The sequence below is a fragment of the Polypterus senegalus genome, chromosome 18 (genome assembly GCF_016835505.1).
Source record: "Polypterus senegalus isolate Bchr_013 chromosome 18, ASM1683550v1, whole genome shotgun sequence".
Lineage (NCBI taxonomy): Eukaryota > Metazoa > Chordata > Cladistia > Polypteriformes > Polypteridae > Polypterus > Polypterus senegalus.
The window spans coordinates 46631313-46648164 of record NC_053171.1 but is presented as its reverse complement, the minus strand read 5'-3'; the positions used below and the strand labels follow the sequence as shown (position 1 = coordinate 46648164).

The 16852-nt window shown below is 38.1% G+C and overlaps 1 protein-coding gene across 1 annotated transcript in view; it reads right to left on the bottom strand.

Annotated features, from left to right (window-relative positions):
- The window catches only part of LOC120518541 (guanine nucleotide-binding protein G(I)/G(S)/G(O) subunit gamma-2), a 49817-nt gene extending 46614 nt beyond the window's left edge, over nt 1-3203 (bottom strand). The window contains exon 1 of the mRNA XM_039741386.1: nt 3054-3203. The gene's annotated coding sequence lies outside the window, so the exon portion shown is untranslated. The remainder of the gene's footprint in view (nt 1-3053) is intronic.
- Between the last annotated feature and the right edge of the window lie 13649 nt (nt 3204-16852).

Genomic DNA, 16852 nt, shown 5'->3' with positions numbered 1-16852 from the left:
AGTGAAGATATTTTCATTAGTGAACTCTGTAGCTGACTGGCAAAATATTGAAAGGCTGTCTCCTGCTTGGTGTTCAGTGCTACTTGGATAGCCTACATCCTTCATGACCCTGAACTGGACTAAAAAGATTGGAGAATGTTATGTACTGTAAATTATAACAAATCTTCTGGACTCAGAGACACCGATCTGAAACCTTGTACTACTCTCTGCACCTGTGAACACTGCATGGTAATGACATTTCATTATTTCCTGTTGTTAAAACTAAAAATTTGCAAAAAATGTGCTGTGCGGAGGTTTGAAATAGTCTGTACTGTCACTCTGAAACAGTCATTAAGCCTCCTCCACAGTTTAGTGGCACAAGGCTAAGAAAGCCTAAAAAAAGAATTCAATTTCATAAAATCATGCAACCCATAAAGGCTAACTCAATTTATAATTTATTACATGTTATAGAGTAAACATAATACTAAAGACTTGCTAAAGAAAAAAAGCCTGAACAAAATATTAAATTGCACTTCTTCGAGGAGTGTATATCTTGTTTATATATGAGTCTCAAACAACATTAAAAACATTGTCAGTTTTTCCACTCTTGTTAAAACATCCCACTGGAAAATGTATAATCAAAAGCTGCTTTCACTCAGGTCTTCAATCATACCTCGCTATGGGTATATTTAAGGAAAAAAAAAACAGCTGCTGACCGTTTGAACTTTAAGCTTGCTTATCTTTAAAATTTGCTTTACCCCAGGACTGCCCTACTGTATGATGCTAATCAACATTAGCATTGTATTACATTCCATCCTACAAAGAGACAAGGAATTTGGTGACTTGTGTAACTAAACAAAGGAAGAGGTTTCCTTTCTGTTGCTTGTGCAGCACGCATTGGCAACAAAGTGTGTGATAGGCAATCTACAGCATTTCTCTGAACAAAATAAAAATATTTTTCACTCTGACAGCACATCTTACATGTGCAATTCAGGATCCCATTTCTCGTTAAACCAGCAATAAGACCAATGCCTGTTAAAATCAGTACACCAAATTCTGTTATTAAAACACAAAAAAAAATACAGTTGCCAATACAAAGCTCTTCCTTTTCTAATAAAGTTAACTACTGCAGTCACAATAAGTAGAAGTATATGTATTCATCAACCAAAAAAAAAATACAGTATGACACAAATATCATTCATCCCGATATTGCCAGTTTTTGGTTACTGCTAAATTACACAAGCTAAATCAAACAACATACTTTACAATGTAGTTTAGACATAAAAAAGAAATTACAAGCACTTTGCAATACTAGGGTGTTGTACCGTGTTAGCCATTATGAATGTAGTGAAAAGTCAAGCAAAATGACACCTTTTATTGGCTAACTAATAAGATTACAATATGTAAGCTTTCGGGACAACTCAGGGTTTCTTTGGGCAAGATATAAGCACTTTGCAATAAATAAATAAAAGCTAAAGAGTTCAAACACTGAGCAGTTCTAAACCAAAATAAATCAATACACTCAACAATATACCCACCAGCTACTTCCATTTGAAGTTTTTTAAGTAATAAGCAATAGGGCTTCATTCTACATCACAGAGCATAACAAATGTTTTCTTAGCCTTCACATCCAAATATGACAAGCATGTCTTACTGATTTAAAGGGGTAAATGTACCAGAACAGAAATACAATACATGTGCCAAATTGCCAGTTATTTTAAAAAAAGACTGATTGTTGCTTCTTTGTGGCCCACTACAAGGAAAATCAGGATGAGAAAATGGATGGTTTAGCTATCAGTATTGTATGTAAATTCAATTAAATTTCAATAGCCAGCCACACAGAAAATTATATTCCATCCTACATATCACTTCATTCTCATACGATGACCATTCCCATACTATACATTCAGGCCTTTTCATGTGCCACCTCCCACTATAATCAACTAAACTCCATCCTTAATGTATTATTATGCACAACCATGTTGAATTTTCTCTCCGAATAGTCAAAACAAACTAGATACCCTACTAAATAGGTTTTCTTTTAACAGCAGCTAGGTTCCATTCTGCTTCTGCACCCAAAACTGCCATTAATTAGATCTCACTGTACCTATACATCCATTACCAACAGTCACCAGAAACCATCCCGCATCTGCTTCCAGAATAATCAACAAATGAAAACTATTTGCCTCTATTTGCATTATCAGCAATTTTTTCACAGTTAATCAGAAATTAAAATCATCCAATCATTTATAATACTACTAGCAATCATGTTCCATCCCGCAACCAGCTCCCAGTGTAATTAGCAACTACAGTCTACTTTATTACTTCTATTGTATCAGAAATCAGGACCAACTCAGCAAGCACTGGCTGTACCAGCACAAATAAATCTAATTATATACCGACATCCAAGCACTATCAACAGGCAGGTGTAATTTTGCCTTAAGTATAACCTGAAACTTGGCCACATCTCATTCCTGCTTTCAGTATTACTAGCAACCATGTTTCATTCTTTATGTTTATTGTATAAATCAAAACTTGAACCTTTAACATTCTCACTGTAATTACTAATAATACCCTGTCCTAAACCTGCTCAAAACATAACAGGCAAAAAAACTGTTTTTTAAGCAGCGCTTCCATTATTACCAATAGTCCGGACCCAGAATGTATACCCCTGCCAGCTCTACGTCGATTATTGCCAGCCTTCAAATCCAAGTATAACCACACGGCTTCCATTATTACTATCGTAGGTAGCAATTAGATTTCACCCTAATGCTGATCTAGTTATAACTGAAAACTAGTTTCTGTCCGCACGTCTTCCTTCTCTAGCGTAACCGAAGACCTGGTTCCTGTAAGCTTCTGTTCCCGATATAGTCACTGATAAGGACAGATGCACCATGTCTCGTCTCCACTCTGCTCCAGCAACTCCGTGCTGCTCTTGCTGTTGACAGACAAAGCGTTGTGGGGAGTGTGGGCACACCGCCGCCTAGTCATTAGCCAGACTAGAGCCAAACGCTTCCCGCCTTACCTCTGCCCTCGCGTTCAGCAGGCGGCCTCTCCAAGCGGACAATGCTTACCTCCCTTCTCTTCTTCTCTCAACTAGAAACAACAGCTGCCGAGCTCGCAACCGACCACTGCCGTCTCCACCCAGCCGAGCCGGCTATTCAAGTGAGTGAACAACAGCAGCTCACAGGCTACAGGAAACAAGACTAGCGCCCGCTCGTTTCCTTCCCCCCACAAACTGTACGCGCGCGCACACCAGCGCGCTACCCCGGCGAGCATTCTTTCTCTGTCGCGCGCCTCTGATACAGCTGCGCGCAGCGTCCGCGTGTCTTTACTATCCACCTCCCATCCTCATCATCTATGTCTGCAAAAGAATGTAAGGTCGAAAAAACGCCCAGTTCCTGCTTAATGGTTGCTCCGCTTGACCGACCTACGGCATCCACCTTCTACTGCAGAACCTGTCTTTCCGGATCCAGATCATTAAAAACGTGTTCCTTTACTTCAAAAGTGGCATTTATTCCCACGATTCCTGCCCGCGAGTGTCTTCACAATGGCTCCCTGCTTTCATATTGTTTCCTCGAGGCTCTCGTCTTCTGAGGCAAGTTGTTTTTTTTTTTTTAAAAAAAAAAAAACAGGTTTCAAGATGCGATATCTTGACATTTCTTTGCATGGAGCTACTGCCACACAACTCAGAGTATGCAACCCAACCGGCTAAACGTTTAGGTACTTTTGTTCATCACATACTGGAAGGTTAATATACAAATACAGATTAAACTAAACAAAATCCTAGCTGCCACAGCGACATATCCAAGCTGTACCCTTCTTTGTTTGCCCACTAAACCAAGTAGTGAAAAGAGTACCCAGAGCTAATGCCACAGTAGATCCTTTTTATTTTCTGGCAGTAAGCTTACACCCTAACCTGGGACACACTGAGTCTGTGTGATGGGCAGTTTTCATGGTCTAAATAGTAGAAGAACTGAATATGCAAGCACGTTTCTACAGCTGGGGATATTTCTTCTCTGTTCATACAAGCAACTATAATTCTGCAAGTTGAGCTTTTACTGTCTAGTCGCAATACCGTCTGTTGCACTGGGGTCAATGGCTTCGAGACCTACAGTGACTGCTTTGTTTCATAAGGTTTTATTATTAATATGTTTGTTAACTGTACATCATAATTAAAAGCTTAGTGGTGTTCTCATTCACACAAATTCCATTAAACTCAATCATGACTATTGATTTTATGTAGCTTGACATATCTTATTGATGGTGGTCATTTGTGTAATTGGACTTCATTTAAGCAGATCTAATTTACTTTTCTGCACTAGAGCCCATCAAATTTTAGTCCCCTAAACATGTTATTTAACTTGGTTGCTCTCTTAACTTTTGTATTTCTTTCCTTTTCTTTCTTTTCTTTTTTTAGCTAAAAAAGATATGGAAAATGTAAAGTACAGTACTTCATAGAATAGAATTCTAGCAGTAGAATAGTAATTGCCATGGGTGAGGCGGAAAGATGCAGTCAGTCACTAACAGAGAGACAATATATTGCAAAGTAAACAAATAAATATAAATTCTTCAGAACACGTTAACACACTGGTGTTTGACACAGTGCTTAATCTGGTGACCTCACATCTTCAGAGTTTTAAAGGTTCAAAGCCATTATGGCATTTGCCTGTTCTCCTTGAGCACATATTGACTTTCTCCAGATGTTGCTGGCACATATCAAGGATCTGCAGGTTATGCTGATTGGAAACTCTAGATTGGCCTTGTGTTAGTGTGTGTGCCCACTGATGGACTAAAGCTAAATTCTAAGTGTTTTCTGCTAGGCACCTGCTGAGAAGGACTTTGGTATACTGTGAACCTGCATTAAAAAAAGATGGATTTGGAAAAATCAGCAAATAAATTAATAAATGGTAACAGACATACACAAAAAATAAATCTCAACAGTAAAACAAACAGTAAAAAAAGGGTTGCATTAAATACAAAAGACATTTGAAATACTCCAGATACTTTTGAAATCATTCCACAAGCTTGACTATTTTTTTTTGAGAAATGCTTGTTAGTAATCAATATTGCTTACCATATATTATATTACTGGACACCCTGAATGCATTTATTTGCCACAGCTGCTATGCCAGGTCCAGGCATTTCCACTTACTAATACACTTCCACACTTCTTGTTATACTATATTCTTTTGTAAATCTGAGAGGGTCTGACACATAAATTTAAACTCAACATGTTGTTTGTTATTCGTGCAATTTCTCTTTGACTGCAAAAATAAACACTTGTAGCCTACTGGTATTTCCCTTATAGTGTAATATACAGTATATAATCATGCTGTTCTGAGTCTGCGCCTTCCTCTTTTCTTTTTAATTTCTCCAAATAGCCAAAGTACAAAAGTCAGGCATGTAGAATGGCAGAGTTAAATGAATAATAATGATAGGTCAAATTAGTGAAAGACAAAGCCAATTAAACTCACATGGCTCAGTTTAGCCACAATCCAGTTCAGCATTTCCCAGATGGAACTTCAGTCAGCTTCATTCAGCTGATGTTGCTGCCGTGAGAACCCCAATTGAGGGGCCTATAGACTGTGGAAGCACATCATCTCCAAGTTGGAGCAGCAGCTGGCACCCAAGCAAGATCTTCATTATAATCACTTTCCTATATTTTGGGACTCTGAATAACATGGAAGATCCAGCTTTGCTGGACCTTCTATGCGTAGGTGTGCTGTCAGAGATTGTCAAGAACAAAAACAACGCTAAAGTGATACAGGACATCACACTTTCTTAAATTCCAATGCAAACAATACAATGTATTATAGATAAAGAAAAACAAAATTGCAAGTTTACTAGACTGCATGGACTGCATAAATTAAAAACTATAAAAAGCCCTTTACATGTCCTTTTCCAAATTAACAGATGATCAACATCAATAAATCTGGATCATTTTAGAACAATTGATAATCTACGGCATGTCATTTTCTAACTGGCTTGATCCATACCAGGCAGGGAATGATGGAGCCTATCCCAGCTAGCTCAGGGCACAAGGCAGGAAGAAACCTTGTCCATCACAGGACAAACACAGACACAAGCACACACACACACACACTTAGGGTCAACTCTCCTAACCTTTGTGTCTTTGGACAGTGGGAGGAAACATGTGGATTAGCTATGAAAGAAGAGAGATGAAAGTAGTGAAGTCTATCAGTAGTCCCAGTAACTCATAATTCATTGGAAGAAAAAAAAATGCAAAATCCTAACAAGCAAATGAGCTAAAGTTAACCAGAAAAAAACCCAAAAATGGAATGTTTTGTGGAACTAAAAGCTACTACAACAAAACCATCTTTAGAAATCACAAATGTAAGTAAAGTGCACATTGTGTTTGCCTTTGCTGCCAGCAGTATCAATCTATCTAAATAAATGAGATTTTGATTTTAAATAGTTTACTGATTACTCAAATTGATTGGAACAAAAAAAGAAAATACAGTCATTTGGGGCCAACCTAAAACCAAACATGACATGGCTTATACTTATTGCAATTTACCATCTTATTTCATCTCCAGAATTTGCTGATGTACATTTTCCAAAAAAACCAAGTTCAAGTATGAGGCACAAATGCTGGTCTGTTACAGGCTGCTATGTAAGTCTTTTTCCATTAGTCTCCTTTCGTGATCTTGGAATTAACTCTCGATGTGCAATAAAAAAATAATTTGCTGATCTGAAATATAAAAACAGTTATGGAACTGAAAAACAAGAAACCTATGACTAACTTCTGCTTGCATACAGACCTCAGGTTAGTTGTAGCAGTTCTAATAGACCTGACATGGCTAAACCTTTGATGTACACTAAGAATATTTACAATTATCTTTCTGCTTTTGTACATTTTTATTAGTAACATTGTATGAATATGTAGTGTACTGATTACTTTGCTGCTTACCTGATGCCATGCACTCAATTTATTGCATTCTCTGCAGCAGACCCTCTTCTTGCACTCCTCTGGTAATTTTGTAGTTGCCATAGAAACTATTTCATGTTCATCTGGGAAAATACATGATTGATTGAGAAAGAACTCTAAATACAAATAAGTGATTTTCAATCACTTCTATCTTTTTTCATTTTATAACCTACATAAACAACATAGCATTTTGAAAAACATATACTGTATGTATATATATATATACATACTGTACATACTGTATATGTGTGTCTGACTGCATAGTGTTAGGGGCAGGCCTCTTTCTAACCCTTGCAAAAGTGCCAAAATAAGATCTTTATAAAAATAATCAAGTTTATGCACAACAAAATGAAAACATGACCTGAAAGTAAAGTAATAACTAAAACAGACAGGAAAGAAGCTCATACCGTTAACTTCACAATAGAGCTTTAAATCCTGTTTACTTGATGGACACATTCTCCAAACAAATTGAGCAAACATCTACACAACAAAGACCGTCTTTTACTCACCTCCAATAACACCTGTTCTAGCTGCACTATCTCCCTTCCATCATCTCCCAGTTTTAAGTTTAATCTTTCTAAGCAGGCATATTTCTTCTGTGAGATATTTCAAGATATTCCACAGAAGTACTGCTGGGGCCAGAAATGTTCCTCTGAAGGTTTTCTGGCCCAAATTCCATAACTTTCTGATGATGCCAGGTTTCCTTCCTAATGAATTTTTGTCCACAGAATAGATACTCTCAAGGCACAATATTTTTGCACCAACTACCAGTTCACAGGGACACTGTGCTCTAAATATGGCTCTGTCCTGAGATGTTAAAATGATTTCCTGACTCTTTGTGGTCAATAAAGATTCCTGAGCATCTTTCAAAAAGAGTAGGGCTTATCCTAATGTCCTGGTTAAATTGCCTGTCATGGCCATGTCCATTCTGGCCCCCTAATTATCCCCTGTCTCCAATTGGCTATATCTCTCACCCATTCAGCACCTAAGTTCTAATGCGTGGTGAGTGAACAGGTACAATAAAGACTGCTGTCGCATCATCCAGATGGGTGCTACACATTAGTGATGGTTGAAGTGGTTTACATCTGTCTAAGCCCTTTGAATAGCAAGAATAATGCTATATAAATTTAATTTTTACTATTATTATTATATGGTCACCTACCCATGTTATAACCAACCATGTCCACTAATAACTTATTTATTAAGCAATCAGCTTCCTTTAATAAAAATCATCTTGGGATTGTTATCATGGACAGAGGTCACCCTAAAATATAGATAGGCTACTCACAATAGCTTCTTCCAATAATACATCCTAAGACAGTTATTTAAAGGATCAGATACTAAGTTTTTTCTGCATATGCAAGTTGTCCTCTTATGGACTCTGCACAGCTCCAGTGTTCACTTGTTGTAGTCAGCCACCAATGATTTATAGTATGGAAGATTCCTGTACAGACTGATTAATATCTATTATTCCCTGCCAATGTCTTCCCTACCACCCACGAAACGTGACTACTGGAAATTGTTAATGGATAAGCAAGCAGCAAGCAGACAGCCAAAACAAAACAGTAAATGGAGTCAGTGGAATAGTCACTGAAGGAGAGCCCAAAAACAGAGAAACAGGAACAGAGAAGTGCTGGGTAAAGAGTGTATCCTGAAAACAAGGAGTTTTTATGTTTTCTGATTTTGAACAGTATTTGAAAAAGAGAACGAGTTCCCGCAGACCAAAACTTATTTTTTACATTTTTTTCATGTAAACAGTAGGGAGGCTATGAAATGTGCTGTGAGTAAATTCTACAAGAGCAGAATAAATATTAACATTATAAAGTGTTCTGGATAGGCCTTATCTTAGAATAGAGTCCAGCTCTGGTAGTGAGCTTAAATCAACAACACTGCAAGAATAATATCTGGAGACCTAAATAATCAAAATGATGAAAAATGGTCAGAAGAATTACAAACATGTCATACTTTGGAAAAGAAGCAAACTATGAAGTCTTTCTCTGCCTGGAAGAAAGAAAACTGGTAATATAATGAAAGTCAAGCTTAGCTTTTAAAATATCTTTGTTTATCATATTTATTTATAGATCTTGGAAACATAATGGACAATAGTTTATTTTGTCTCCCATAAGTCACAATGTGATTCTGATTTTGGACATAAATTTCAGTATCTTTCCATTAAATTGTCCATCCTTCTTTTTTTCAGTCTCATTCTTCTTCTTTTAATTTTGACTGTCCTGAGTATCCTAATTTTTAGTGTCCTCTTCAACAAGTTGCCTTTTCACATTAATAAAATAAAAGCTTGTGTTTCTGTTGTACTTCTGGTATGTCTAATATGTGCTGATTTTCCTTCACTTTGTTTTCTTTATATTCCCTCTTTTACTAGTACATCTCTGCATTTAGAAGACCACTAACATTTTCACCAGTTTTGAAACAAAGAAGTGTCTCCTTATTTCATGGTTGTATGACTCTGAAAGGGAGAAATCTTTTCCAATCCATGCTGGATTATATACTGTATAGATCACTTGGTTGAAAAGGTCAGCTAACCTAATATTGAAGTACCAGCTCTACTTTGCACTCTTTTTTATCATCATCATCAATATTAATTTTATTAAGGGAGGTATGTTGTTGTTAGTACTACTGCTTCGTTAGTCCAAAATCTATGTGGTGTTTGCTTGTTCTCCTTGCGTGTGTGCATTTGTTGAGTATCTTGCCCCTGTCCCAAAGGCACACATGCTAGACTGAGTAAGGCCTGTGTTAGATTTTTATTTTGTCCAGGTTTCACTCCTGCCTTGCGCATGATGCTGACAGAAAATCCCATCACCCTGCATGAGTTTGAGGATGTTATGTTATTTTTTTCATTCACACTTTGAAGCATTCTGTATATATTGTTTGTTTATAGTCATATCTTCTATTAGCAGTTGCTTGACAACTGCGATTACTTAACACTTATTATGATCCTTTTACTTGTTAGCAATATAAACATATTTAAGGCCTGCAATCTTTGTTAAATCTTTGTTTTTTATGGTACAGCTGTAACATTCCTCATTCTTGCCTTTATGGTATTGTGCGTGATGATTTTGTTTATGTTTGCTTGATTGAATTTTCATCTTTTTGCCTGGTTTTTGCCTGAGTCATTGACTACTTCCTTATACTTGCTTTTTGCTGATTAACTGCTGATTATTTTTCTGTTTCACCATGTCTATTCCTGGTCTACTAGGAACCCATGTTATAATAATTGTAATCAACTAACCATAAAAAGAAATACACATTTTTATGTCAATTAAACAGGATAATGATTTGGCAAAATTGGGGCAACTCAGCTTGTTTTAATGTTCTAGATCTCATGTCTGTTTTTGAATTTTGGCTGAGGAGTAGGAGCATCGAAACACTGTTGGGGGCTGCGAACAGGATTTTTCACAGGGAGGCTGCAGAGAGATTTATGGGCAGTTATACATCGGAGCTACAGAGAGGAGAGAGAGAGAGAGAAAGAGAGGGAGAGAAACATGAGTTAACAATAGCAGGAGATGATGTGAACAACTGAAAGATGCAAGAGAGATGCTATAAGGATGCAGATTTTGCCAACATCTGACAAAAAATGGTTTAGAGTATTGACATGAAAGAAGAGTTGGAGTTCCCAAGTTATTTGTTTGAGTCTGTCAAGTCACAGCATGTGAGTACACCCCCCGTGTAGCTATCACAACAGGTTAGTATACAGCCAAGATAAAAAGCAGGGAGTACTGAGGAAGTCCACTGAAAGAAATACTCAATTTGTAGGTGTTGCATGGGTACAAGTACTTGCAATGAAAGCAACAGCTCACTACAGGTGTAATGAGCATTCACAGCTTGTATGAAATGGGACATGGTAGAAATGAAGGTCTTGGAATGGACACGCTTGCCTCATAAGAAGATGGCAAGAGGTGACTGTTATCACAAAAGAGTGATAACTAATGTCACCTGCAGAGACTTCACTAGGGTTTCCTGAAGATTCAAAAGGTCCATGAAAAAAAGGAGCTGTAAGCATAAAAGTCTGGCCAAGAAATGTTTGCCTGTTTTGTTCTTTTTTTTCTTTTGTTGAACAAGTAAAGGGTCCAGAACATGTTTATAGGTTTATAGTTTATAGGTCACAAGAAACTTGAGCAATTACTCAGGCCTACAATGGTCTGTGTTGTTAGCTAACTTGACCAGATCATTTACTTTGTAATTATGTAATGTAATAGACAACATTCATGGGCTTTCGCCTCTGCCGGGATTGGCCCAGTTTCTTTAACTCTCCAATACAATGGAGAGATCAGGGGTAGGCACTGCATCAAGGCTGTGTGTTCCCCTGACCTGCTAGAAGATAGCACCCCTGGGCTTTGGTACCCATTTGGAAACCTGCAGGGAATGTTGGGAACTGTAATCCATTACAGTTGCCCTTTTGAAGCCTGTGGGTGCCCTCATGGGATTCTGCAGGGAGTTACACTCCCTACTTTATGTGACTTCTCTATAACCCAGACGTGCTTCCAACAGGCTATGCCCTGGCACTGAAAGTTCTCCTGGGTCTTCAATTAAAGAAACCCCACTGCCTTATCCTGGCGAGTCAGAGCCAGAAGATGAGACAGGCAACATTTGTATGGAAAGAGTAGAAGGAGGAGAAGGCAAGAAGAAAAGAGGATTAAATTACTGTGTGGAGGTATTCTGTTCAATTAAAATGTGTATTAATTAATGCATTGGTGTGTTTGTGTTTGGGGTTTAGGGCTCTGTGGTGGACCCTGTTGATCATAGTAAATGCATATAGTTGCTAATCTTTCAGTAAAGTGTGTCATTAGGATCAAATATTGAAAACATTTTGCTAATGAGTGGCAGAGATCAAAAGTGGTCTTTCTTTGGGTGCAAAACAGAAAGATTATTATTGCCAATACCCAAGGTCAAAAATTAATAGTCGCTTGAATATACACCAATGATTTAAGATTAATGATTCAAGACCAAAACTGAAAAAAAGTCAAATACTAAGCACCCATCTTGAATATCATGTCTTGGTTCACATGCCACCGTGTGCTCGGCAATCATGCTGCATCAAAGCAATCAGGTATACAATACAGTGGCCCCAATAAAAAGCTAAAAATGTAAACTTCTGGTCACTACACACATAAATACACAAAATGGCAAAGGAATGACATCATCAAACTAATGATAAAAATACAAAGAATGAAAAATAAATTAATAAAGACTGCTAAATTTTAGAAGTAATTCTTAACATGTTCCTGTCACAACGTAAATGTCTTTTTTTTTGTTCCCAAACCAGTGGTTAATGTGAAACCAAATTACAGGTGGTACTCTTTTTATGGCAATAAAGTGACATTCAATCAAAAAGTTTTTTTGAGTGGGGCCCTCCTCATGAAGATTTGAGCACCGGGATACTAAAGGAAAGGGGGGACTGCTGTTCCCCAATGGAGATTCAATAAAAGGTCCCTGTGCTCACCAGTATGCTAAGAAAAGCTGCTGGAAGTCTATGTTGAAACTGGAAGAGGTGAGGGTACTACCAGCCCACTCCAACTACTGTTCCAAATGTAGAGTGTTGGTATAATGATTTCTGATATTGCATTCTCAAGCTTAGTCATGTCTGTTAGTGATTTATTTTAAAACATTTTAGTGTAGGAAAATGCTTTTAATTCAAGCATGCTGTCACTAGCGAAAACAGCATTATATGTATATAAATATCATGTCCTTGTTTCAGGTGAAAAGGAGTCAAAGCTTAGCTCTTTAAGTAAGGCCATGGCAAGGAGTAAACATTTCACAAAATCACAAGCTAGTCTCATTATACTGTGTTTTAGCCAAGTCTTCTGTGTTCACTGTTCTTCACGCAGTCAGTGCCAGAATTATAACAGCACCAATGGGCCTTAAGCATCAGGCTGACTAAGTGAAGGAATACATGAGTCACTTACTGTTGGGCCTAGTTTTACTGGGATTAGTATCAGCTTGGTACAACCTAGGAGGCCTAATAATGGAATATCTGGCATCAGGAAATGAAAGGATCAATAGTGCATACAGATTTAACAAATATAAAGCTGCAATTATGTAAAATGAAAAGTGAAATACTGCATACAAATAAAAGCAATAAACAATATGCTATAAATAAATCCATCAATTATCCATCCCACTATATCTTAACTACAGGGTCACAGTGGTCTGCTGGAGCCAATCCCAGCCAACACAGGGTGCAAGGAAGGAAGGAAACCCCAGGCAGGGTGCCAGCCCACTGCAGGCTATAAATAAATCTAGATAGTTAATTGAAATATTGATGTTGTTTCATCTAACTTTATATAATTTGAAATGGGAGCCCTGTGGTTCTTGCTGAACTGAACAGAGCAGAACTCATATTTTACATGTATTTTAGGAAGGTTGCTTCTGGAAGAGGTATTGGTGAGGCCAGCAGGGAACGTTTACCCTGTGGACTTAATGGGGATCCCAATGCCCCAGTGCAATGACAGGGACAGCGTGCTGTACAAATGGCACCGTCCTTCAAATGAGATGTCAAACCGAGGTCCAGACTCTCTGTGGTCATAAAAGATCCCTGGGCATCCTTCATGAAGAGTAGGGTGCATCTCGAAGCTCTGGCCTAATTGCCCTCCTCGGCCTAGTTAATCTTGCCCCCTAATCATCCCCTGTCACTAATTGGCTATCTCTCTCTTACCACTTCATCATCTAACAGCTAATGTGTGGTGGGCATCCTGGCACAATAATGGCTGCCATCACATCATCCAGGTGGATGCTGTATATTAGTATTGATTGAAGTGGCTCCCCACTCACTAAAGTGCTTTGAGTTGTGAGAAAAAGCACTCTATAAATGTAAGGAATTATTATTATTATCTCTTGATTTTAAAAAAGGAGCAATGGATAAAAGCACAATGAAGCCTTAGCAGTAATAAAAAAATAATGCAAATACAAAATATACACAATGATTATTCATTATGTATTAACACAAAAATAATATGATATTGAACAAAACATACTACCATTTTTTTATTATGAGTTTGTGTATGTGTGTGCTTTGTAATGTTCTGTTATCCTATCGAGGGCTGGTCCATACTCTGGCTTTAATATTGTAGGCCTATTGTAAACTATGTCCTAGGTTAAAAAAGTTCAGAAAATGATTAATTAATGTTACTTCAATAATCAGCACACGTGGTCATGCCTCAGCTTTTAAACCCACAGCGGTCCAATATCTGGATGAGCAATGAGTTGTCACCAGCAATAGTTAAAGATTTTTGTAAGTGGAAGGACAATAAATTCACTGTAAAACATACACACACTTTTGAAAACATGGTGTTGGCAGCCAAAACAAAAACAGAATAATTCACATGCTCTCATTAGAATCCATTGTGGCTATTCAGATGGCACCATTTTGTATCACTTTCAAGCTTCAGCATCACTTTTACATCCCTTACACTCAAAATGAATTATGATTGGCAGCCCAGCATTGAGCAGCTCATGTGGTGTCCCCATCAGTCTTCCTGAGCCTCGACTACCTTAATGTTAACATCTTGATCCTCTGGCAATGAGGAGCTGACAAAAAGCTAAATATGAAGTAAGCTCACTAAGGGCCCTGAATGCTTGGAGTGACTTAGTCATGAAGGCCAGTCTCAGCATTTCTATCTCACCCAGATCTCTGAGCTTCTGGGAAACCAAGGCAAGTGCCGTCACTAAACAGATTTCCTCTTTTCTGTTACCTTGGCAACTCCAAATGAGCGAGTTCCTGTTCAGTAGCAAAAGCTTTAAAAAAAATGGTAGTGAGGATAAGGTGATGCTTGTTGTGTTTGCTGTGTATAGCCATTGTGATAAAACTCCACTGAATAACATCGTGTGATTGCTCACCAATGTCTCGTGCCATGATGGACGTGAGGAGAGTGAGTGTGCTGACCGTATGATCTTTATTTATGATCCACAAAAAGAGACCCTAACAACAAATTTCAAAGTGGTCCTACAACCAGAATTCTCAGTGTAGAAAATATTTAAAAATGGAAATTCTAGGAACTTGTGTTCAGTGCTCATTATTGTTCTATTTCATATAATGAAGGTTCATGCAGGATTCAAATTCTCTACTGTTTTCTTCCGTCATAGCAGCCTTATGTTGTTTGCCTTTAGGCCACCAAAGTTTAGCTTTATCAGCTGCCTACAGCCTGCAGGGCGTGCCTACGAGGCTTCATACAGCTAGTGATGCACAACAACAAGCAAACAGCTTCCAAGATTAAATTGCACCAGCCCTGGAAACAAGGATTCAATACTTAATTGTCCTAAATTAAAACATTAGAACAATCTAGATGAGAAGAGGCCACTGAGCCTAACAAAGCTTGCCATTCCTATCCATTTAATTCTTCTAAAAAAACATCAAGACAAGTTTTTTAAAGTCCCTAATGTCCTACTGTTTACTAAACTACTTGGCAGCTTATTCCAAGTGTCTATGGTTCTTTGTGTAAAGAAAAACCTCCTAATTTTTGTGTGAAATTTACCAGTAACAAGTTTCTAACTGTGTCCCCATGTTCTTGATGAACTCATTTTAAAATAACAGTCTCGATCCACTGTACTAATTCCCTTCATAATTTTAAACACTTCAATCATGTCACCTCTTAATCTTCTTTCGCTTAAAACTGAAAAGGCTCAGCTCTTTTAATCTTTCTTCATAAATCATCCTGTGTAGCCCTGGACTCAGCCTAGTCTCTCTTCTCTGGACCTTTTCTGATGCTACTATGTCCTTTTCATTGCCAAAACTGCGTCTGGTATTCCAGATGAGACCTCACCAGTGCATTATTATATTGGACTTGTACTCCACACATCAGGACGCTATATAACCTGACATTCTGTTAGCCTTCTTAATGGCTTCTGAACACTGTCTGAAAGTGATAGTCCGCTACAACTCCTAAATCCTTCTCATAAGGTTTTGATTTTTAGACTTGCCATTGTGCATTCAGAACTAACATTTTTACTTCCTACGTATGATATTTTACATTTACTTATGTTAAATTTGTAAACAAACTAGTAAACTGAGTGGATGGATAGGTGGATGGAAAGATGAATGGATACTTTTCCAGAAAGGAGTCTTTTGAAATAACCATCCATTAATCAGTTTCCAGCCAGGGCTCTCATTTCCTGCCTTAAATTGCCGTAGCAGCTGCTTGTTTTAGCATCATTCAATTAACAGTAGCCACTCGCTCAGAGACTACACGCTGAGGCAGGGTGTCAATCTTTGATCCTTTGGGCCTGCTTGTTTTCTGTTTAAGGGAGTGGTAAGATGATAGGCTTAGGCTTCCTTGGAAATTGAAAGCTCATGGGTACAAGTATCCCAGCGGCTTCCAGAGGGAGTTACATCCCTGTGTCCCTGTATCAAAAAGTACAGTAACATTGCCCTAACCCAGGGCTCCAGAATAGGCTTAAAGCCATCTCGCTGCTAAAGCGTCTTTGTATCTAGAGTTGCTTGCAGATTGGGGAAGAATCCTAAATGGTGAGAAGAAATAGCCATGGTAGATAAAAAGAGAGAGTGAGGAAGCAAGCCACCCCTAGTCTAGTAGATAGGCATTGAAGAACCATTGAGGCAGACTCAGATTCAAAATCCAATAGCCTTCCAAACAAGCAAACCACCCTGAGTGGCAACAATGGTTTTATTTTTCTCTCTTTCCTTGTGTATGTTGTGTTCTCCCTTTAGTATACCCCTCCCTTTAGCCTCCTTGGCGTTTTTTTGGAAAGTGGATGGTTGCTGCAGAAGTGTCCTCAAATTGCTGAAAGTTTTGTCCCAAACAGACTTGTGCTAAATGATGGCCTCTCTTAGTACAGTGAGCATGTATAGCAAGTAGATGTTTCTACTGTGGAATTGTGGGGGTTGTAATGTTGTGAATCTGACATAAGATGAGCAGTCAGTGCCTAATCTGAGATTTTCATGAATGAGTCTGA